Source organism: Phacochoerus africanus, chromosome 2, assembly GCF_016906955.1.
Source record: "Phacochoerus africanus isolate WHEZ1 chromosome 2, ROS_Pafr_v1, whole genome shotgun sequence".
NCBI classification, from domain to species: Eukaryota; Metazoa; Chordata; class Mammalia; order Artiodactyla; family Suidae; genus Phacochoerus; species Phacochoerus africanus.
The window spans coordinates 204,363,114-204,386,460 of NC_062545.1; the positions used below are offsets into that span (position 1 = coordinate 204,363,114).

Below are 23,347 nucleotides of genomic sequence, written 5' to 3' on the forward strand. Positions count from 1 at the left end.
TCAAATAAAAACATCTGTCTTCCTTTTAGTGCTTGATGCTTTTACAAAATTCATAAATTATAGTTAGCTAGATTAATTCCATCTTAGAATGTAAAAGTTGATGTTTCTAATCTGAGCATTTCTTTATCAGCTACTTGAATAAAATTGTGACTTTAAGTACTATTGGCTAGCATTTGGAATAACATTTTATTTTACGGGCTTTAATTTAGTTCTGCTGATAAATTTTTATTTAACTATTTCTATTTCTTTTGAGAGAATTCTAAATGGGATTCATAGTGGCCTGGATTCCTTTCTTCAGAATTAAGGTGTGTATGAGAATGAGGAAAATGCAGTCTTTGACATCTTGATTACAGCTTACCATATTTGCTTGCTATTTTTCTTATAAAATTAATTTATGTAGATGTCTTAACTGAAAATACAGAAAATAAAGTCATCGTTTTAAAACCTATGTTAAGCAGATACCCAGGGAACCAAGCTTGAGAGTTTGAACAGTATGAAGTTTGGTTTGAATATTGTAGATTGCCAGAGATTCCCAATTTGGCACTAAAATAAATATACTCATAGAATTTTATTATAGGACAGACAAAGCTATGGTCGACCAAGATAATGTGTAACTGGCTCTTATTTGGAGCATATAGAGTGGGAGCATATTTTGCAGTGAAAGGGAAACTAAAGGACAAGGTGTTCTCTACTTGTAAAGACCTCAGAGTTTTCTTTATGTTATTGTAGAAAGACATTATTTTTGCTTTGGCGTGCTTAAAACTAAAGGGCAAATGATCCAAAAGAATAATCTTGAAATTCAATAGCAAGAAAACTACTTGACATTGTGGGCTGGAGGCCAGCAAACGTGTTGCTTTCATTGAATGCGTGGGAAATGGGGCAGGCCTGGAATTTAAAGAGACAGGGTGCAGTATCCTAGAAAAGAAAAGCACTCCTGTATGATTTGCTTACTTGGAGGAAAAAAAATAGACTTAAAAGTTTTCTCTAAAGGATCTTTATTGGATCAACTCTTTAAGGCATTGAAAGACACTGAGTGAATTTTTCCTCACTCCACCTCCCATCTCCCTAGCCATCTTCTCTTGTCTGAAATTGGTGCCCAGTAAAACTGTTTATAACAGAGGAAAAGCAGCTTTTCAAATAAAAGTACTTTGTAGCCTGTTCAAATGGAGTATAATGTAATTCTCCCTGAAATTGAGCACTTATTACTTTGTTTATGTAGCTGTTTTAAAAAGGGAGGCGGTGAGGAGAGGGTTAGCATAGGAACCTCTGCTTTAGAAATTACTGTTTTTTTCTGAGTTTTCCTCCCCCATCCACTCATGAATCCCCCATCACCCTCCCCCACCTCCCACAATCCCTCAATAAAATAGTATTTAAAAGACTTGAATAACCAGTCCTATGTACCAGCTTTTTGCTCGAGGCAGTAATGTTGTACTATTTTCAATGGGTGGTCTTGAATCTCCATGGGAGATTTTTACAGGCTTTGGGCTCCAAGACCCACTAAGTGTATTATATTGAACGTAACCAGTTAAACTCTTGTGCCATAGAGAATATACAGAGATAGTTTCACATTATTGAAGTCCCATCGTTAATTACTTGTGAACTTATTTATTTGATTTTATTTGCAGAATTTATGGCTTACATCCCTAAAAGTGACACATATTAATGCAGTATTTGAAGTTTACTTTTTAAAACAAATAAGACATTCATATATATGTCAGTTTAAGAATACTCAATTGTGTGTATATTTTAGTTCATAGGTGTTTTTTGTTAAATTTCCCTTTAGGAAACCAGTACCTCCTGGTTGTTTTCAGATGTTAAATACTTGAAGCCATATTTCTCCTAATTGAGATGGTGTAAAATGGTAGAATCTGTTATAATCAGAAAGTGTATCAGATGTTTTTATAATCAGTATCTTTTAGCTGTCGTGTGTAGCCTGAAATTTAACTAATTTGCTTTGGGGTAAATCTTTGTCGGAGTACACAGGATTGGAATTATAAATTAAATACTAGATTGAGATTGCTCTTTAGAAAAAAAAATTGTTCTTTATGCAAACTTGAATAAAAGAATATTTACTTATATATTGTAAATATTAAAATGGGAGATGTTACAATCATGCTGATTCCTACATAACTCAGTTTAAAATTATTCTGGAGTTTCTTTCTAGTGTGACTGTGTGGATACTAACCAGAGTGATAATGTAACTTCATTGGGTCATTGATTTGACTACTTTGGTTCCCTTATGCACATTCTTCAAAAAATTGATTTATGGAGAATATTGGATTTCTATTCAAAATAAATATCTGTGAGTCCTAATTAGTTAGAAGCCTGAAATACCTGCTTTCCATGGGCTGGATAGGGAAGAATTTAAGAGTAGGCATCTTGTGATATATTGATAAATAACAGGATGATGCTATATGAAGAGAGAGCTTTTTTGTTTGTTTTAAACAGTATAAGTAGTTTTAGGTAGAAAATTGTAATCCTTGCGGAATTGAGTTTGTCTCTAGTAAAAACTAATATACACTTGTTTTAGGTCATAAAAAAATTGTATGAAATCTGCAGTTTTCTTCACTGATAGAATCAAAGCTCTGTGGCTCAATAGTTTACAGCAATGACTAAATGTTTTCCTTTTCTTTTTTAGCTCAGTACTAGTCCTTGAATAGCAAAAAAGTTTTCCAGTAGTTTTTACAAGTGGGTTTAAAGAAGTGATAGCCATCTGAAGTTTATCTTGTGTAGCCAGTATTTAAAAGTTATTAAGGTTGCCTACACACACAAAAGAAACAGCTCTTAATGGCTATACATGTGAACAAAAGTTAAAGGTTGGTAAAAATTAGCTTGTCAAGTAAACTTACTGACTGAGGAATAATTTTGTTTTCATTATCCATTCCCCTGGCTGAAAATGAAATAGAAACGATCTGGTTACTAAAGACCAGCGCTGTATTGGATCACTTCCTTGAGCTTTTGCTATGATCGTTAAAGGCAGAGTTAGACAGCTGCTGTAGATTTTGCCAGTGGCCTCACAAAAGAAATTGTTTAACCCTGTTAGTTTCAGACACTGTCATTTCTACTTTGCAGATACCCTTACTGCGTTCAGTATGAGTGATATACTTGCTGTGTTAGATATGAATCTCTCTGATTATGATTTGAACTTCTGATTTATGGGAAGGCAGTGTAGCAGAAAATGAGTAATTTTAGCACTCTACTACAATACAGTTTCATGTCTTGGAATGTGACAAATCTCAACATTTTTGCTTAGATTGAGACAGATTTCCAAACTTCAATTTTTATTTTTCAAAGTTAAACTCTGCATTTGTATCTGAGGACCTTTAGGGAATGCTGAAATGTGTGAAAAATTGTGAAAGTTTGACTTATAATCCATTATAATTAGATATTTAAATATCCTTTTGGGGGCTTGAAGTTCAGAGGAAATACTAAGTCATTGACTTTAAAAATCTCATTTTGGGTAAGTGTAAAATTAGAACAATGCCCTCTACTCTTGAAATTGATGTCAAAATGTTAAAAATCCCAGTGGTATTGGGTTCCTTTTGTATAATGTGTTTGCATTATTGCTGTAGGTTTAAAGGGCAGGGAAATACTTTATTGTTAAGGCTGAGGAGGGCAAGATTTTGAAACCTACTGCTATGTGATTAAATCAGTGTGTTCGCCCTGAGGCTTCAGGCATTCAATATGAATTCATAGTCTAAAATTTTGGATTCCTTCTCTGTTTGAAAATAATACTTCTTGAAAATTTTAAGATTGTGCCTCCTCACATGAAAACTATTGAGGCAAATTATCAGGGTTAAGATTTTCAGGCAATCAAGATGGAAGATACATTTCAGTATTTTAAAGAGAAAGTTCACAGCCATTTTACATAAAATTTTCCTGGGCTTTTCATTAATCTAAAATAACTGGTCTATAAGTACTTTATCAGTGAAAACTGCTCAGCATGTAAAACGAGGAGTAGAAGAGCACAAAGGCTTCCTGCAAATTAAGGGCACAATGAGTACTAACGGACTTTCCAGCCATCTCCAGCTGTGAGATTATTATAGTTTTTGCAAACCCTTTTCTCTCAAAACTAAATCAAGAATGGTAGAGTCCTGATAAAAAGAAGTGTAGAAAAGCCTAACTAATCCTTAGATGAGTTACTTCAAACGTGCCAAAATAGAATAAAATCAGTTAATAGCATGGATTAAAGGTTACTTTTAATGCATTTTTATCGCTCACATTGAGAATTTTGTTGTATGTTAATGCATTTGGATTGGGTTAAAAAAAAATCCAGAGGAAAAAATATAATTTGAGAGATTACATAATTATGTTGTTACGAGGAAATTTTGTACCAATATTAGGTGCCAGATTTGACCTAAGAGATAAAAGCTGTATGCTTCAGAGGGGAGCTGTAAACAGGTGGCTCTAATTTTGAGTGGTAAGTTTTGGGGTTGTAATGAGAGAGCTCATCTATATACTACTAAGAGTTGATTTATCATGTAGATTAAAAAAAATAACATGACTCTATGGTTTTTGGATAAATATGTGCAAGTGTTTCCTTGGATAAGATCATGGAAGGGAGCTATAATCAGATCTCTTAATATTTTTAAAGTGCTTAATTTTTACAGATGCTAAGGAGAAGCAGAAATACAAGGCAGGTTTGGGATGCAAAGGTAGTCTTTACAATTTGTTTATGCATTTATCTGAAATGATTTCCTTTCACATACAGAGGGAGACTATCTATACTTTTCAATCAGTATCACATGTTTGCCCAGTACTTACTCTGTGAAATACTTTTTCATTTACCTGGCATGTCATGGTAAGAGCTACCAAAAATACTGGGTTAAAGAAAAACTGATTTGGCATGCTTGCCATTGGTGGGAAGAATATTTAAAAAGTAATGTCTTTCCTTTTGGTGCAGATATAGAGGTGTTGGTATATGTGTGTGTGTATGTTTGTATCACTCATAATAAAATGTTATTTTATGAGCCTCAGTGGTGGGAGATCTTATAATCATGTCACATTTGCCACTCCTTTAAGATGCCAACTTGTAACTTTCTCTAATGGGACTTAGCATTTATTTCCTTATAATAGATGTGTGTATTGCCTTTGGGGTGGCTTAATAGGAAATAGCCTGACTGGTCCTCGAGCACATGTGCGTGCTATATATATTAGGTATATGTATAGGCCATCGCACTTATGATGTAGTGATTTTTCATAAGCTATGTGATAATATAAAAGTTCTACTAATTTCTAGTCAAAACATACAATTGCCTATAAATTTCCACTGCTTTATATTCTCACCAGATTTAACCTTATACAAAGCTTCTGGCTTGAATGTGTTTTGCAACATCAAATAAATACTGTGCTGTATAGGTATTAACATGCTCAAGAAGCTGAACTTGCCTTCCATCCCAGTGTCTTCCCATGGGATATGTTGTTATAATAAATCAGAAGATTTCTCTGAAAGCAAATTAATTCTTAATTTTTGGAGGCTTGAAAATGGGGGAAGTGCCCTATGGGTGAAGGGGAAGAAATTCTAGTTAACTCCCATCCCTAAAAAATAATTCAGAAGACTTGGCCCTTTTAAATTCTCTTGAAGGGAAGAAACCCCACCACAAATCTGCCGAATTGTTTTACTTCTGTAGTTATGTCTTTGTGTGTTTATAGGAGTGGGAACATTTTATCTTCTGTGTTTCTGTTGAGGTTGTTTTTCTGCAGTGCCCCAAGAAAAGTCCTGGAGGCTGGCTTTGAAGCCCTGTGGACAAGCTGGATATCAAAGAGCCAGAGGAATTCGGCAGTAATTGTTTTATGGCTGGCCAGAAATCAGACCTATTTGTATAGGTAGCACACAAAATAGCTGTGATTTGACAATTTGGTGCTATTTATACCTACCATAAAAAGAGAAAAGAAAAAGTTAAAGGGGTATTTTGGAAACAGGAACTAAGCTGTAAATGCAAATTGCTTCACCATTTTCTCAAAGGAACAAAAAAGGAAAGGGTCTAGGAAGTTTTTATTGAAGCTACGTTATTGAGGAACTGTCTGCTTTCAGGACATTTAATATTATACTCACACTAAAGCTACACTTTCTGTTTGCAGCCCCCCCCCCCAATTCCCATCTGATTAAAATTATGTTTGTGAAGCAAAAGAAACTCTGGAGGAGAGACAGTGAAAATCTGAAAGTTTTCAACTCTATCTTAATAGACCTTTCACATTTCATCTTGCTGTTGTTTAGCTTGGGATAAGAAGCATTTGCTGTTGCTTGAGTGAATTTTTTCTTTCCCAGAAAAAGTTATGTTTTCATCAAACAGTCACGTGTTGTTTACTGTGGTGGAGGGAGACAGTTTGACAGGTAAATGTTCATGGCTTTTAGGAAACATGCAGGAGAATTTCTTAAATAACTATTCTGGATCTGTCAGTTTAGAGAAGTCTATTTGAATACAAAGTGTCTGAATTGTGACTCACCTAGAGTATACTGCAAGCTCAAGGTGGACTGTGTATCATGGTTTGTACTTCAATGAGCAGCCCAAAGTGAAGTTTGTTTCCAGAATGTCATTCAGACCTTTAGAGGTTGTCAAATGCCTCATTGTTTTGCCTTGAAACCCCCAGCCCCCAGAGCAAGTCTGAGTCTGGGGGCAATCGTGCAGAGAAAAAGCAAACATGTCTGTGATTGACTGCATTTTTTTTTTTTTTTTAAAGAAACCCTAGAAATGCCTTAGGGACCTCTGGGGCTTTATCACAATTTAAAACCATTTTACACCCTAAGGCATTTCTGTGCTGTCGAATAGGAACTGTATTAATTTGCTTTGGTTTTATTATTTTTTTTTCCATTGGATTCTGATCCTCCAGTAATAAGTAAGCAGAATGGTCTTTGTCAAGTGTACCTTAATTTCTAGGGGAAGGCCCTGTGGTTTTCATTGGATGGAGAGAGTTCATTGAGGGTAAGGAAAAAGAAGTGGAAATGGGGGGAGGTCAATCTGGTATTGGAACAGTTAGATTTGTCTTTCTCAAACGAAGAGTTAGAGTTCAATAAACTGTGAAAAGGATCAGGAGCATCTGAGTAAAGATTTAAAATGGAAATTTCTGGGAGTTCTCTTCATGGCTCAGAGGTTAACGAATCTGACTAGGATCTATGAAGATGTGAGTTTGATCCCTGGCTTCGCTCAGTGGGTTAAAAATCCAGCGTTGCCATGAGGTGTGATTTAGGTCTCAGACGTGGCTCAGATTTGGTGTTGTTGTTGTTGCTGTGGCATAGCCTGGCTGCTGTAGTTCCAATTGACCCCTAGCCTGGGAACCTCCATATGCTGTGGGTGTGGCCCTAAAAAGCAAATTAAAAAAAAAAAAGGAAATTTCCTTAAAACCTTAATTAGATTTCAAGATGGATTCCCTTTAGGAAAATAGGTGAAACTACCATGTAGAGAAGAAACATTTCTGGATTGCTGGTACTCATGAGTATAAAAACTCAGATAGGAAGAGATAAGGATACAAATAGTTATAAATCATCTTTGTGGGTTGAGGATGTATTGTGGGGTTAGGGCTGGGCCACGAAGGCTTGTATTTCTAAAGTAATGATCATTTACTTTACTAACATCGAGTGCTTACTATGTGGCAAGGACTGCTCTAAACATTGAAGATACCAGAGGTTCTTGTCTTCTAATGGCATTTAGTCTGGCATCAGGTTTGACCTGCCCTCCACCAAAAAAAAGAAAAAAAAAATCAACATGACGAATGCTTTTATGAAGCTATGAAAAACAGAGCTGTGGAAACAAAGTTCTGAGAGATTAATTCTGCCCAGGTATCAGAATTCGAATTAAGGTTTTTAAAAAATTGCAAGTGAAAAGTCTAATAAAAAAAAGAATTATGTAGATTAAAAAGTTATCCAGAATCTCTCAAGGATGGGTTTTCATCTCTTTGATGTTTCCCTTCATAAGGCTATGTAATGTTTTTAGAGTGTCTGAATTTTCTGGATTAGCATCATGGAATATAGGACTATGTAGATGAAAGGGGGGGAGGAAAGCAACTTACAGATGCTGAAGTGTTAATTCTGTACCCTGTTATTCACATTTTACACATGTAGATTCAAGACTTAAGTATATTAACTTGTCCAAGGTCCAATGGCTTGAATACAATGACCATATGTCCTATTTGCTAGGGATGGTCCCAGTTTATGCCTGTTGTTCTGTGTCACTCTCAAAACTGGTACTTTTTGAATGGTAGGTTGTATGATGATTCTGTTTTTTTGAGTGGCATGACTAAGATTTAAACTCAGGCCTCTTTGATTCCAAGTCATGAGCTCACTACTGTTCACCTTGTTTATACAATGCTTCTAGGTCATGTCTTTGTTTCTAGGTTGGTCTGGTGAGAAGGATTCTGAGACATATGTCTGGCTCAGCATAGTACTCAGCGGTTGGTGATGCTTATCACAGGTGATGGAGAGAAACATGGTAACTTTGTGCTACCTTTTTTTGGTAAAAAATTTTAAAACATCCTGTTGCTTAAACATTTTAGAATGTAATTTAATTTTCCTTCAGAAATTCTGAAGGCACTTGAGGAACTTTCATGTCATCATTGCATGGTACTAATCAAGAAAATTCTGGTGATTTGAGTCTTCTGGATAAATGGAAATTTGATGCATCTCTTGATCATGGAATTTGTTGCTTTTCCCTTTAGTTTTTGTTCCCTTTCTCCACCTAATCAGAAGCCTGGAGCAGCAGAGCCAGGTTTGAAAAAAGTAACTCTAATTTGGAAAAGAAAATTGGAAACTTATGTTCTGATTAACTCGGATTGGTTAGCTTTTCCACCAGGTTTGCTAGACAAATACTGAGCACATCAGTTTTATTTGATCTCATTTAAATGGCTCAACACTTGAAAAGGGTGAAGTTTTAGGGGCATGCTATCTATCAGGTAGGTTAGCTAAAACTTAAATACAGTAGATTTAATTTACTAATAATCATTTCTGGTAGCTCAAGAACTTTGTTTTCTTTCAGTTCATTTCTTTTACATGCTGTGTCACTTTTCATCCAAAGATGGTGTGATGTGAGCAGTGCTTCGCTGATGCTGTAGCTTTCTTCACTTAAAGAAGGACCAATGCCAGTTCTCTTTTAGCTTTTGAATCAAAAAGAGGAGTAGAAGGAGAATAAAGCCATTTTAAAGTGCCGGTTTAGGGAGTTCCCTTGTGGCTCAGTAGGTTAAGGACACAGCACTTGTCACTGCTGAAGCTCTGGTTACAGCTGTGATGTGGGTTTGATCCCTGGCCCAGAACTTCCACGGGTTAGGTCATATTGGGGTGGATGGATATGTTTCATGTTGCTCACCTCCTACTTCTTGCCCAAATTTACAATCCTGTTCAGTAATATGACTTCTCTGCCATTGAAAAGCTCTGAGACTAGAACGGTAGGGGGGAGGGGAGATGGACTTGCAAGCAGATACATTTCAGTACAATGTAAGAATTATAGTTGATGTAGGAATGGAATTTTATGGGAGCATAAATGGGCAAGTTGAGATTGAAGATGAGCACTGTTGTGTTTCTATTTATGTAGCTCATGTGTCAGCCTGAATCTCTTTTCATCTTTTGTACCATTTTTGGTTTCTAAAGCATTTTAGATTGTTTGGTCTTTTTATTTTTTCCAGTGACTGTTTATGACCCAGCTTGAACAATGCAGTGAAATTTTTTACCTCTAGCTGTTGTGAAGCCAAAAATAGATCTGGGCTGAGATTGGACTTTGTGGTGAAAATTGTGGTTTGTAGGTTGCGGCTGTTACTGTTCCAATAAATAACTGTAACTTGAAAGTTATTTAGAAGTAAAGTGAATGTTGCTGAGACAAAAGGGGAGCTGGCTGATTTTTAAATGGTACTTTAGAACAATAAGCAGACGTCTAAAGGGCTGTTTGGAATGAAATTGTTTTAGTTAAAAAATACTCAAGAGTTTCTATGGGATAGTAGGTTTGGGACTGAAATCCTACAGGAACCTTACCTGTTGTAATCCCCACCCTCGCCCCCCCTCTCCCCCACTCCCCTTTCCTGCCTCCTCCTTTCTCTGTTTCCCTTCTCTGGAAATTCAAAAGTATGAGGTAGGTTTCAGAGAGAGAAAAAACAAAGATAATAGTTATAGGACACTAAAACTCTTCTGTCACATCAGTCAAAGGCAGTGCAGGAGCATTGCTCCCCAACAATACTGTATTCAGGAGAACTGTGGAAGAGTCTAGTGATAAGCATTGAAAGGATAAGGAGGGCTAAACCTCATTTGCATGGCTCAAAAGGCTTTCTGAGGCTCTAAATTAAAGACTATCTGAAAGCAAATTTTTTATAAAAGATAGCTTATTTGAACTTTTTATTTGATATCCTTCCAAATCCCTTGGGGAACATGTAGGATATAGTTCTGCTTTAAGGCTGCTAGTTCGTTATGGATAGGATTTTAAAAAATCACTGTATGACTCATACTTTTTGTTCATAGGAGGTGTTGAATAAACATTTTACAGTAAGATTCCTTTGTAAAGCACTTGATATATAAAAATACTTTAGTAGTAGTAGCTGGTATTTAACACTTGCTGTGTGCCAGGCTGAGTACTTGAGTTCTCTGCAAGATATCTCATTAGTCTAATGGCCACCCTGTGAACTGGAATATTACCAATACTACTCCTGTAATAAGGGAGTATCCCACATTAAGGCTGTAGGATAACAAGATCAGGGTAGTATCTGATCAATAGTATTTCTATACACTTGCAGTGAACAATCAAAAAATGAAATAAAGAAAACAATTCTGTTTATAGTAGCATCAAAAGAATAAAATACTTAGGAATATATTTAACAAAAGAACTATAAAACTTAACTCTGAAACTACAAAAAACATGATTGAAAGAAATTGAAGAACATAGAAATGAAAAATACCCCATGTTCAATTGAGAGACTCAGGGTCAAAAAGATGGCAATAGTCCTGAAATTGATCCACAGATTCAATGCAGTCCATATCAGAATCTTAACTGGTGTCTTTGTAGGAATTGACAGACTCTGTAGAAAATGATTTAAAATTCTTGTGGAGCTGCTAAAGGATCCAGAATAGCTGAAACAATGTTGAAAATGAACAAAACTGTTGGAGGACTCACACGTCTTGATTTCAAAACTTACTACAAAGAAATATTAATCAAGACAGTTTGTACTGGTAGTTCCCATTGTAGTGCAGTGGAAATGAATCCAACTAGTATCCCTGCAGCTGCAGGTTCAATCTCTGACCTCACTCAATGGGTTACGGATCTGGAGTTCCATGAGCTGTGGTGTAGGTTGCAGATCCCAAGTTGCTGTGGCTGTGGCATAGGCTGGCAGCTGCAGCTCCAATTCAACCCCTAGCCTGGGAACTTCCATGTGCCCTGAGTATGGCCTAAAAAAGCAAAAACAAAACAAAACAAAAAATGAAAAACATGAGTTATAACAATAAAACTCTTAGAAGAAAGCATAGGGATTAATTGTCATGTCCTTGGGTTTGGAAGGGAATGGATTCTTAAATATGACACTGAATGTATAAGCAACAAAATAAAAAGATAAACTGGATTTTATAAAAATTAAAAACTTTTGTACTTCAAATGACACTCTCAAAAAAGAGAAAAAACAGCCCATAGAATGAGAGAACATATTTTCAAATTGTTTATCTGATAATGGCTCATATCTAGAATACACATACACAGCCCATAATATAAAAGCCTACTTCAAAATGGGCAAAGAATCTGCATAGACATTTCTTCAAAGAAGAGAAACAGATGGCCAATAAACATAAGAAAAATGCTTAATGTTATTAATTAAAAGAGAAATAGAAGTCAAAACCACAGTGAATATATACCATATTTGCTTGAATGGATATAATAAAAAAAATCAGTAACAACTATTGATGAGGATGTGGAGAAATCAGAACCCTTCACATACTGCCAGAGGGAAGGTGAAATGGTGCATCCATTTTAGAAAATAGGCGGGCAGTTCCTCAATTAAACAAGAGTTGCTGTATGACCCAGCAGTTCTCCTCCTTGGTATCTACTTAAGAGAAATGAAAACATGTATCCACACTAAAACTTGCACAGGATGTTTATAGCAGCATTACTTATAGCAGCCAGAAGCTAGAAAGAACTGATATGTGTGTCAGATAATGAATGGATAAAGGAAATGTGGTAAATTCATATGATGGAATATTATTTGGCCATCCAAAAGAATGAAACACTGATACATGCTACAATATGGATGAACCTTGCAAACAGTGGCATTTTTGGAATGGGCGCAAGTAACCTCGTGAAGACCAACAGTGAAGATGATGGGAATGGATCACTGACATAATACCTCTGAAACAGACTTTTCATTCCAAAAATTGAGTCCTAAATATACAACTCTATTTTTTTAACTCCACTAAGTGAAAAAAGTCAATCACAGACCACATATTTTATGATTCTATTGACATTAAAGGCCCAGTATCAGGAAATCTATAAAGACAAAATGTAGACTAGTGGTTGTTTAGGGCTAAGGTGTTTTGGGAGAAAGAGAAGACAATACTTAAAGGGTACAGGGTTTCTTTTTTTTGAGATGATGAAAATGTAAAATTGACTGTGGTGATGGTTGCACATATCTGAATATACTAAAACCATTGAAATCCATGCTTTAGATAGGTGAATATATAGTACGTGAATTATATCTCTATAGAACTGTTATTTTAAAAAGTGTCCCTACTTTCATTAATAAAAATGTTGACACCAAACAGTATCTTCATATTTATTCTTTAGAGAAATACATTAAACATGATTTCCATGTCTTTTCTCTTAAACAAGACACATATCAATATTCCAGGGGTTTTGGTTACCTCAATATGTTTTTTTTTTTCTTCTTCAATATGGTTTATTAAAAGAGTGTTGTTTCCTGCATTGAACAAGGCCAGATTAAAAAATATATATCTAAGGAGTTCCTGTTGTGGCTCAGCAGTAATAAACTCAACTAGTATCCATGAGGCTGTGGGTTCAATCCCTGGCCCCGCTCAGTGGGTTAAGGATCCGGCATTGCCATGAGCCATGGTGTAGGTCACAGACATGGCTTGGATCCCATGATGCTATGGCTGTGGCACAGGTCGGCAGCTGAAGCTCTGATTTGACTCCCAGCCTGGGAACTTCATAGGCTGCAGGTGGCTGTGGCCCTAAAAAGCAAAACAAACAAAAAACAAAAAATGTATATATATAGAGGGAGAGAAAGAGAGGGAGCTGTTTGGGTTATTTTACTCTAAGTTACTTTGTAGGTGTGTTTGTTTTGTTCACATCCATCATCAAAAATATAAGCTCTTTAATTGGTAGGAAATAATAACAACTATTATTCATTGAATGCTTATTGTGTATAGATACTATTCTGTGCAATTTTAATGTATTATCTGGTACATCTCACAACATTTCTATATAGTAATCCTGAGTTTAATGATAAGGAAAGTGAGGCACAGGGTTTAGGTTACTTAGTCAAAGTCAAATGGTGGGTGAATGACAGAATATGGTACTAGGTAGCAGCAATGTTTTATATTATTCTGGGCCTGGCATATCTTGCCTTATACAATAGATGTTTCTGGCAGTGTGTGTTTAAAATAACTTTTTGTAAGTGAAACCATATTTTTAGTGTGCTAAAGAAGCCTATTATTTTGAATGAAACCTGCAAATAAATCAATTTCTTTTTATCTGTCTTGACAATTGTGACATCTTAAATCAGGGCACTCCTATGCATTTGATTGAATGCAGTAATTTCTCTGGTAATTCCATTGATTTGGGGTAGGTTTAAAGCTTTATTAGTTTCATTCTGCAAACTTTTATTGAGGACCTATTTTTTTTGTTAGTAAAGAAAAAATGCTATAGGAAAGTCCAAAGGAGGCAATTCCTGATCTGGAATTAGCTCGTGATAAAAGCTTATAAAATAGTTTCCCCTGAAACCTGTCCTTAATTTAAGCTTGTAAATTATATTACCTTTCAAGTCTAGCTTTTGTATGTTCTCTACAGCTGTGCTGTCTCAAACAATAGCCGCTAGACACTTTGGCTATTTAAATTTAAATGTAAATTAATTAGAACTTAAAATGAAAAATTAAGTTCCTTAGTCACTAGCCACATTTCAGGTGCTTGATAGTTGTATATAGCTAGTGGCTGCTATATTGGACAGAAATGGACTAGAGAAATGGCAATATCCTCAGGACTTTTTACAGTAGAAATAATATGGTATATGTGGGTGCTTTTGTAGGGAATGAAAAGTAGAGAAAAATGATCCGATGAGACTTTTTATATAAAATTATATGTTACATTAAAAAAATTCTTTTGGAGTTCTCACTGTGGCACAGTGGGTTAAGAATCTGAGTACAGTGGCTTGGGTTGCTATGGGTGGGCATGGCTCGGTGCAGTGGGTTAAAGGATCTGATGTTGCTGCAGCTGCGTCTCATATTCAGTTCCTGATCTGTGACTTCCATATACTGAGGGTGCAGCCATTATAATAAAAAAAAGTTAATATCTTGATTTTTTTATTTCCTTTGGCCATGTCCAGGGCACATGGAAGTCCTTGGACCAGAGACTGAACCTGAGCCACAGCAGTGACAACGCTGAATCCTTAAACTGCAAGGCCACCACGGAACTCCTTGTTATATATATTTTTAAACAGGAGAAAAGTATACAAATAAGATTTATGTGACATGGGAGTTTTCATAAGGAAATAAAGAACTAAAGAAACAGACCTATGTATTTTTATGCTTCCTTTGATGAGGAGTGGGGGGTTATGGAGAAATAGGATAGGTACAGGTGTGTGAGGTAACTGTAGTAAGGTGGGAGAAACTTCACAAGGCCTCTTAGAATTCTTCTTGGCTTTCCTTTTGTCTTTGGAGATAAGGATGCTCCTTTCCTCTGGCTATGAGGAGGGTGCTTCTCACTTGAGGTTTTTATGACCTTTCTAAGTATTTGGCCTCCCATTAGCTAATTTTTTTTTTTTTTTTAAATAATGGCCACATCTGCAGCTGCAGCAATGCTGGATCCTTTAGCCCACTGTGCGCTGGCTGGAGAGACTGAACCTGTACCTCTGCAGTAACCCTGAGCCCTTGCAGTTGGATTCTTAACCCTCAGTGCCATGGCAGGAACTCTTATCTTTTTGCCAGTTCTGTTTTATGAACTTTTTTTAATTGGCTGTTTTTTCACAGGGGTGGCAGTCAGTGTATGTAGTCTGCCATGTAGATTACCAGTTTAGTATAAAAGGATGTAACTCAGAAACAGCCAGATGGAAGAGCTGTACAGGACACGGTATGGAGAAAGGCACAGAGTTTCCTTTTCACTGCGTCCAAGTGTGCCACTCTCCCTGAATCTCCATGTGTTCACCAACCTGGAAGCAATATGTGTTACAGTTTTTAAAACCTTGAAGGAACTTCGTAATGTCTCTCCCAAACAAAAAATATAGATAACTGAAATTTTGATAAAGAATGTTTTGAAGTATTAATTATGCTGCTTGCTAAATGGAATTATGTGCTGTAAAAAAGTTCCCCCTAAGAGTCCGAGTCATGGCTCAGCGGGTTAAGAACACTGTGTCTGTGAGGATGTGGGTTTGATCCCTGGCCTTGTACAGTGGGTTGGGGGATCTGGTGTTGCTATGGCTGTGGCGTAGATCAGCAGCTGCAGCTCCAATTTGACCCCTAGTCCAGGAACTTCCCTGTGCAGCATGAATGACTGTAAAAAGAAAATAATGAAAAAAAAAAAGATAAGCAAAAGTCCCCTATATATGCTCATAAGAATTTGGTAAGATAATAAATCCATTAAATGTAAAAGGAGTTGTGAAGGCTTTGGTGATATATGCTTTCCTAACATTTGATTATGACCAAAAATGTATATTGAGAAAATAATGCAGCAGATGTTCATATGCAGTCACCATATTTAAGCCTTTAATACATAGCACATGCGTCTCCGAAGACTCAGGATGTTGTCCTGTATAAGGATAGTATCATTATCACTCAGGAAAGAAATGCTCAGGAGTTTCCTCATGGCTCAGTGGTTTAATGATACGGCAATTGTCAGTGCTATGGCTCATGTCAGTGGTGTGGTGTGAGTTTGAACCCTGGCCTAAGAGCTTCTGTATGCTGTGGGAATGGCCAAAAAAAAAAAAAAAAAAAAATCAGTTTATCACGTTGTTCCTCATATATATAATGGCAGGTCTATTTAAATATCCAGTTGTCTCCCAAATACCTCTTTTGATTCTTTTTTACCCCCAAATCAGGATCCCATCGAGTTTTTTGCAAGTCTTTAGTTTAAGAAGTCTCTACACCTTTTGTTTTCATAAAGTGACAACCTCCTCAACTTTATTTTGAAGAAATAATATTTAAAGCCTATAATAAACTTCAAAAAATAGTACAAGGAATGCCCAGATTCATCATTTGTTAATGCTTTGCTTCATGTACTTTATCCCCTGGTTTATATTTATACTTTTAATCATTTGAAAGTAGATATTATGGCTTCTTACCCCAAAGTAATCAACAGCATTATCATCTAAGAACAATAGTTTTCTCCCTTAAACCACACAACTATTGATCACGTCTAACATCTAACCTTAGCCTTAATATAGCATGTCTCTTTGGTATCCTTTAATCTAGGACATTTCCCCTGCCACTGCTTTTTTCCACCCCTCTCTACTCTTGATATTGACATCTCTTAGGAGGCTAGGGCAGTTGCCTTATAGAACTTCCTACAACCTGGATTTCCTTATAGAGTCATTTAACTTGAATTCTCTATCCCATGTATTTTTTTGTGAATTGGAGTTATTTCTATAAGTTATGTTCTGTTGAGGTTAAGTATTTTTAGTGAGACACTTCCAGTAGATATTTCTTGTTGCACTTCACATCAAGAGACATCTAATGTTGATTATCCCAATATTAGTTATGCAGAGTTTTATCACTTGGCGGAAGTGGCAAAGGCAATTGAAAACGTACACTCTTCCCCTTGGAATTACAAAGTGGCTATGTAATGATACATTGTATTTTTCAAGTATCATGTTCATGTTCCACAATGGTCTTTGATGTAATGGTTGTAGCATTTACTGATAATCCTTTGTGGATGAACCTGCATTAGTTATTTCACTGGGATTACACACTGGTTATTTTTCTAGTTTGGTAGTTATGTTTAAAAGGATAGTTATAGGATCTGTACCATCCTCCCCACTCCCCATTTTTTTATCCATTACTCTGTGGTTTTTAAAATAGTTTATATCAAGGAAAATGCTTTCTATGTTTGATTTTTGTGGTTAATTTAGTGAAATAGGTGATAATGCAAAATTCTTTATGTAATCCAATTTCTTCCAACTTTTAAACTTTGAGATCTGATGGAGGCGGGTCTTAGGGAGAAGCTGATTCTAGTAAAATATTTATAGTCATTTTAATTTATAACATTGAAATCTTTGTTTCTTGCTTTTAATATGTTTAAGGCTTCTGAAGAGTCCCACTGTTTCGGAAGAAATTTCTACTTCAGTAGCTTTAGCTACAGTTCAGGAAAATATTGTGAGCTTTTATTAAATTCTGGGCATAGACATCAAGAATGCCATCATACACTTAACAGCTTTGGAAGCAAGTGTTGGAATGTAACTATATAAACTTTTTTCTCCCCCCTGTTGCCTTCTCTTTCATTGCTTCTTTGGTTTTATCACCAGGGGTGGGTGTGAAAGCAGCTTGTCTGAAATTTTGTTGCCCTTAGCGAGTGACTTAAAATTCCCAGGATAGTTTTAGAGCTGATTCTTGATCTTGGAATGATGGAACAGACCTCCTGGTAATCCTTCGCCTGAAGTGAACATGGATTCTAGGAGGGATCTGGCTAGTCTTGGGTATAATGGTGCTCCCCCCACCTTTTCCATTTTCTTTTACTGATGAGCTCTGTTGAAGAAATTTTTGAATGTTTTGAAGTACTGCTTACCTTAAATTAAAAAACATATGTAGCTAGCTATTGTGTTAGAGACTGAACTGTGTCCCTCCTCCCAACCCTGTCATATTTTTACTTGTTGAATGCACAGCCCCCACTACCTCAGAAGATACTCTACTGGAAGATAGAGGCTTTAAAGAGGCAGTTAAGATTAAATGAGGTTATTAGGGTGGGTGCTAATCCAGTAAGACTGATGTCCTTATAGAAAAGGAGATTAGGAAATAATCATAAAGAGAAAAGACTCTGTGAGGGCACAGGGAAAAGATGGCCATCCATAAGCCCAGGAGAAGGAGACCTTAGGAGAATCAGTGTGGCTGATACCTTAGACTCTTAGCCTCCAAAACTGTGAGGAAAATAAGACTCTATTATTTAAACCATTTACTCACTGGTATTTTATTTTTCTGTGTTTTATTTTAATTATTATTATTTTTTGTTTTTCTGTTCTTTTTTTTCTTTTTCTTTTTTTCATTTTTGGCCGCCCTGTGGAATATGGAGTTTCTGAACCAGGGATCAGATCCAAGCCTAGGTGTGACCTAAGCCACAATTCTGGCAATGCCGGTTCCTTAACCCACTGTGCCAGACTGGGGATAAACCTATGTCTTATTGCTTCCAAGATGCAGCCAAACCTATTGTGCCATAGTGGGAACTCCTGCTGGTATTTTGTTATTGCAGCCAAAGCAGACTAATACACCAGCAATAGTGCTATTTATACATATATATTAAATAAATGAAATAAATTTAATATATAATTATTTTGGCTTGTATCTAAAGCTACATGTAAGGCAGGGAAGGGGCATGGATTAGAAATAACTAGATGCTAAGGTTAAGTAAGGATGGATTGTGAGCTTAAAAATCCAATTTCTCATTTTCCATTTATGTTATCGAGATGTGTGATTGGAATAGGTAAAATGCCCATCTGTGAGCTTGCCTTGTTTTCTATTATAGGTCTTTATCAGTTTCACTTTGGAGTAAAAAATATGCTGATAGGATTGGTGACTCACCAGTTCCTATTCATTTTGTTTCTTTAGCATCTCTTAAAAAACACTCTTCCTTTCTTTTCCATTTGAGAACTCATTTTCCTGCTTTTAATCTTCCTTAGAAACCTTCCTTCACATTTAATACACATGCAGTCATTTACTTCTCTGCTTAAACACTTTTGTGTTAAAATCCTTTATTCTGTGAAAAATTTCACAAGCAAGATACTCCTCAAAGTCTGAGACCACAGTTTGGACATGGATTAATTTTCATATGATTCTTTGTTCCTCAAACGTTTTGTGGCTCCCTGCCTTTATATAAGTTGTCCCCTGAGTCTGGAATGCCCTTGGTGCCCCTCCTGGAGTGAGTTCCCTTTTTATAGATCTCAGCATTCACAGATTGTTTTGAAATATCTGTTGGTCTGTTCATCCTGTGGGCCAGGTTGAGCCCTTTTGCGGCAGTGTTTGCTAGAGACATTTGTCAGATCACCACCTGCAATGGAACCATCTTAAAAATGCTGCTTCCTGGATACCCTCCAGTCATACTGACTGAGAACATTTTAGGGTACAGTCTGGGAATCTGCATTTTAAGCAGCAAGCTTTGGTGATTCTGAATGGGAGCCCCTCTGTCGTGGAGGAGTGGGAGCAAGTTCACTCATCTTCTTGAGTCTCTGCCTTTGGTAGGTTAGAAAAAACATACCAGGAAAGTTAGGAAGAACAGTAAAATAGATTTTAAAAAGAAGTCCAGCAAGTTGAAAAATGCCACTAGATTTACTAAAATGCCAACATTGTTTGACAATAAGGTGAATTTACAAACCCTCTGAAATTCAAGTCTTCAAGATATTGGTACAATTTTGTATTACTCTGGAATAGATATCTATGTGATCAAATGTCCTTTGTGTTCTTTTGTAAAAAATGTCAGGATGACAAAAAAGTATAGGGACTCTCTCTACTTAGCACTAACGTAAAAGGGGATTTGAAATTCCTAGGAGGGCACAACTGCCATTTTCATCTGTTGTGACTTCTTGGATGTTTAGAAGTCTGAAGGGAATTGTTGGCCATTGAAATGGATGTAAAGCTGTGGAGTCTCATTAAGTCGGGATGCTTGGTGAAGAGAAAGGTAGACAGATTTTTCAACTTCTAATAACTGGCATAGATGACTTTGTAAACTGGCTCTTCATTATCTGCAGAATGTTTTTTCCTGGCAGAAAACTTTGCAATGTAGAGTGTTGTCCAAAAGTCACCAGTTAACACCAGGGTCTGGAATACTAGTGCCATTATAGAGGAAGCTCAAGAGATACAAAGCTGGGAGTTCCCGCTGTGATACAGTGGGTTGAGAATCTGATTGCAGTAGTTCAGATCGCTGGTGGAGGTGCAGGTTCATTCCCCTGCCCGATGCAGTGGATTAAGTATCCAGTGTTGCTGCAGCTGTGGTGTACATGGAAGCTGTGGCTCAGATTCAGTACCTGGCCCAGGAACTTCTGTATGCTATGGGTATGGCTATAGAAGTTTAAAAAAAAAAAAATAGAGATACAAAGCTTATGAAAACAGTCTTCAAATTATTTTTTAAAAAAGATTTCTCAGTGTACTCTAAAACTACATTACGGACTTTTTTCTTTATGTCTTATAATTTACGTATATTGTCTTATTGCAAAGTGAAAGAGTAGTGGACTCCTTTGTCTTGGAGATGGAGTCCTGGGTTTGAATCCTGGCTTTGCTCTTTGCTGAAGGCCTTGTAGTGAGAAAGTTTCCTTAATCTCTAAGAGATTGCTTTCTGTTTTGTAAAATGAGGATAGACATTAGTTTCCTCTACTTCCCTCAGAATAATGATAATGAGATTGGGTAAAAAAGATTATATATGAGAATGTGTTGTAAATGATAAAATGCTAATAAATCGGTGATTTTAAGAAATTTAATGTTATCTGTCCTACCAAAGAATGAAGTTTCGAGTAAATAGTCTGATTTACAGTTGATTATAGCTTAACATTTTAGCCATGAAAGAAAATCATTTTTATCTATTTTGTGTCTTACAGGTTTTAAAAAAAGTTTTCTTTGCAGATATGAACCTATTGGGAAATGATTTTCTCTATTTACTTATCTATTGGAAATATGCAGTAATTGAGATCAACTTTTGTTTTAAATACTTAGGAGAAATTGGTATTTTAAACAGCAGAATCATGCCTTTTATTTTGTACTTGACAATTTATTAAAGATTGGCTGGCTGGCTACTACCTAGAAAGTTTGAAGAAAATTAATCAGATTTGCTACTCAGGAAAGAATCATGCTTTTGGTTTAAAAAAAATGGTTGGAGGTTTCATTTTAAACTTTAACAAATCTAAATGAAGGATGTAGAATATAGTTAAGAAGAAAGTATTATACTACGAATAGTTCTTTCCTATTCTCTTATATTTTTGCTTTTCCCCATCCCACTCTCCACCCCCACCTCTTAGAGAATGGACAGCTATTTCCCTTCATATCCTAACGAGCAAGGCCCACTGCTTCACTACTATTTCTCTTTTCCTTCCTCTCCTTCCCTGGAAGGAAAAATGTCAAAAAAAAAAAATTTCTTTGAGGCTTATTAGGGGCTTTAAAAATGAGTTTGATTTGTGACCTGTCATGGTTTGAATAATTTGCTTCCATGGTATTTTGCTTATCTCAGCTTCCCAGCTGCATGCCCAACTTCTGCCTCTTCTCTTTCTTGGCAGGTTAGTATAGCTTATTTTTAAGGAGTAGAATCAGTACCCCCCCACCCCATACCATCTATCCCTCACCCTGCTTCCAGGGATTTTCCAGGGGGATTGGGATGAAACAACTCAATTCCTATTCCCTTTCTTTTTCCTCACTGAGTAGCCTTGACTTCCTAGTCATGGCAGTACCCATCCATATTATATTTATTTGTTTTGAAAGACTCTGTGGTTTATGTATGTATGTATGTATGTCTTTTTAGGTCCGTACCCGAGGCATATGGAGGTTCCCAGGCTAGGGGTCGAATTGGAGCTGAAGCTGCCAGCCTACATCACAGCCACAGCAATGCCGGATCTGAGCTGTGTCTGCGACCTACACCACAGCTCACAGCAATGCCGGATCCTTAACCCATTGATCGAGGCCAGGAATTGAACCCGAGTCCTCATGAACGCTAGTCAGGTTTGTTAACTCTTGAGCCAAGATGGGAGCTCCCAAGACTCTGATTTAAAAGTCAGCTGCTAGTGAGGAAAGATAATGGGCTCAGGTCCCCTAACCAGTCAGTCCAGTAAGAGTGAAGCTGACCTTTGGTGATTCTCAGTCAGTGTCTCCTTCCTCTCCTACTGTGTATCTGTCCATGTAATGTTTCTCAGTCTTAAGCTCATTAGAAAAGTCTAACACATAAGTACTGGATGGCGCCCAAGCTTCTACATCTCTAACAGGCAGCCTAAGTAAGTGATCCCACTCTAAAGTTGGCCATATGACCACATATTGGAAAACATATTTTTAGAATAGTGAGTATTTTGCAGATATCTCACCAAAGACAATACATGGATGGGGAATAAGCATATGAAAAGATGTTCAACATCACAGGTCATTAGAGAATTGCAAATTAATACATAAGATATTACTACCCACCTATTATAGAATGGCTAAGATCTAAAACACCAACAATGCCAAATGCTAGCAAGGATGTGAAACAATAGGAACTCTCATTCATTGCTGATGCAAAATGTACACTTTGGAAGACAGGCAATTTCTTTACAAAGCTGAATATGCTCTTAGCATCTGTTATGGACTGAATGTTTGTATCACCCTCGAATTCATATATTGAAGTCTTAAATCTCAATGTGACTCTACTTGGAGATAGAGCCTTTATGGAGGTAATTAAGGTTAAAGGAGGTAATAAGGGTGAGGCCCTGATCCGGTAGTATTTATGTCCTTATAAGGAGAGACTGGAATGGTAGAGAGATCTTCTCCTCCTCCTCCCTTTCCCCCCTCAGCCATTTGAGGATCCAGTAACCACTTACTAGTCGGGAAGAGAGCAGTCACTGGAAATTTTATGAGCTGGCACCTTGATCAGGGACTTTTTAGCTTCCAGGACAGCAAGAAATAAATCTCTGTTGTTTAAGCCACTCAGTGGATAGTATATTGTTATGGCAGCCTAAGCAGACTAAAACACCATCATCCAACAGTTGTACTCCTAAGAATTTACTCAAATGAGTGAAATCTTATAACTACACAAAAAAACCTAGTTACGAATATTTACTTTTTTATTTTTTTCACTCTTAAAAAATTTCATTTTTGACTTTTATGTGTAAATATTTATAATAGCCTTTATTTGTAATTGCCCCAGATTTGAAGCAACCAAGATATTCTTTGATGGGTGAATGGATAAACAAACAGTGGTACATCCATTCAATGGAATATTATTCAGCAATAAAAAGAAATGAACTGTCAAACCACTAAAAGATATGGAAGAACCTTAAATGCATATTACTAAGT

The 23,347-nt window shown here is 36.5% G+C and overlaps 1 protein-coding gene across 1 annotated transcript in view; it reads left to right on the forward strand.

Moving 5' to 3' along the window:
• MLLT3 (MLLT3 super elongation complex subunit) overlaps positions 1–23,347 on the forward strand; it is a 298,608-nt gene that overhangs the window by 16,787 nt on the left and 258,474 nt on the right.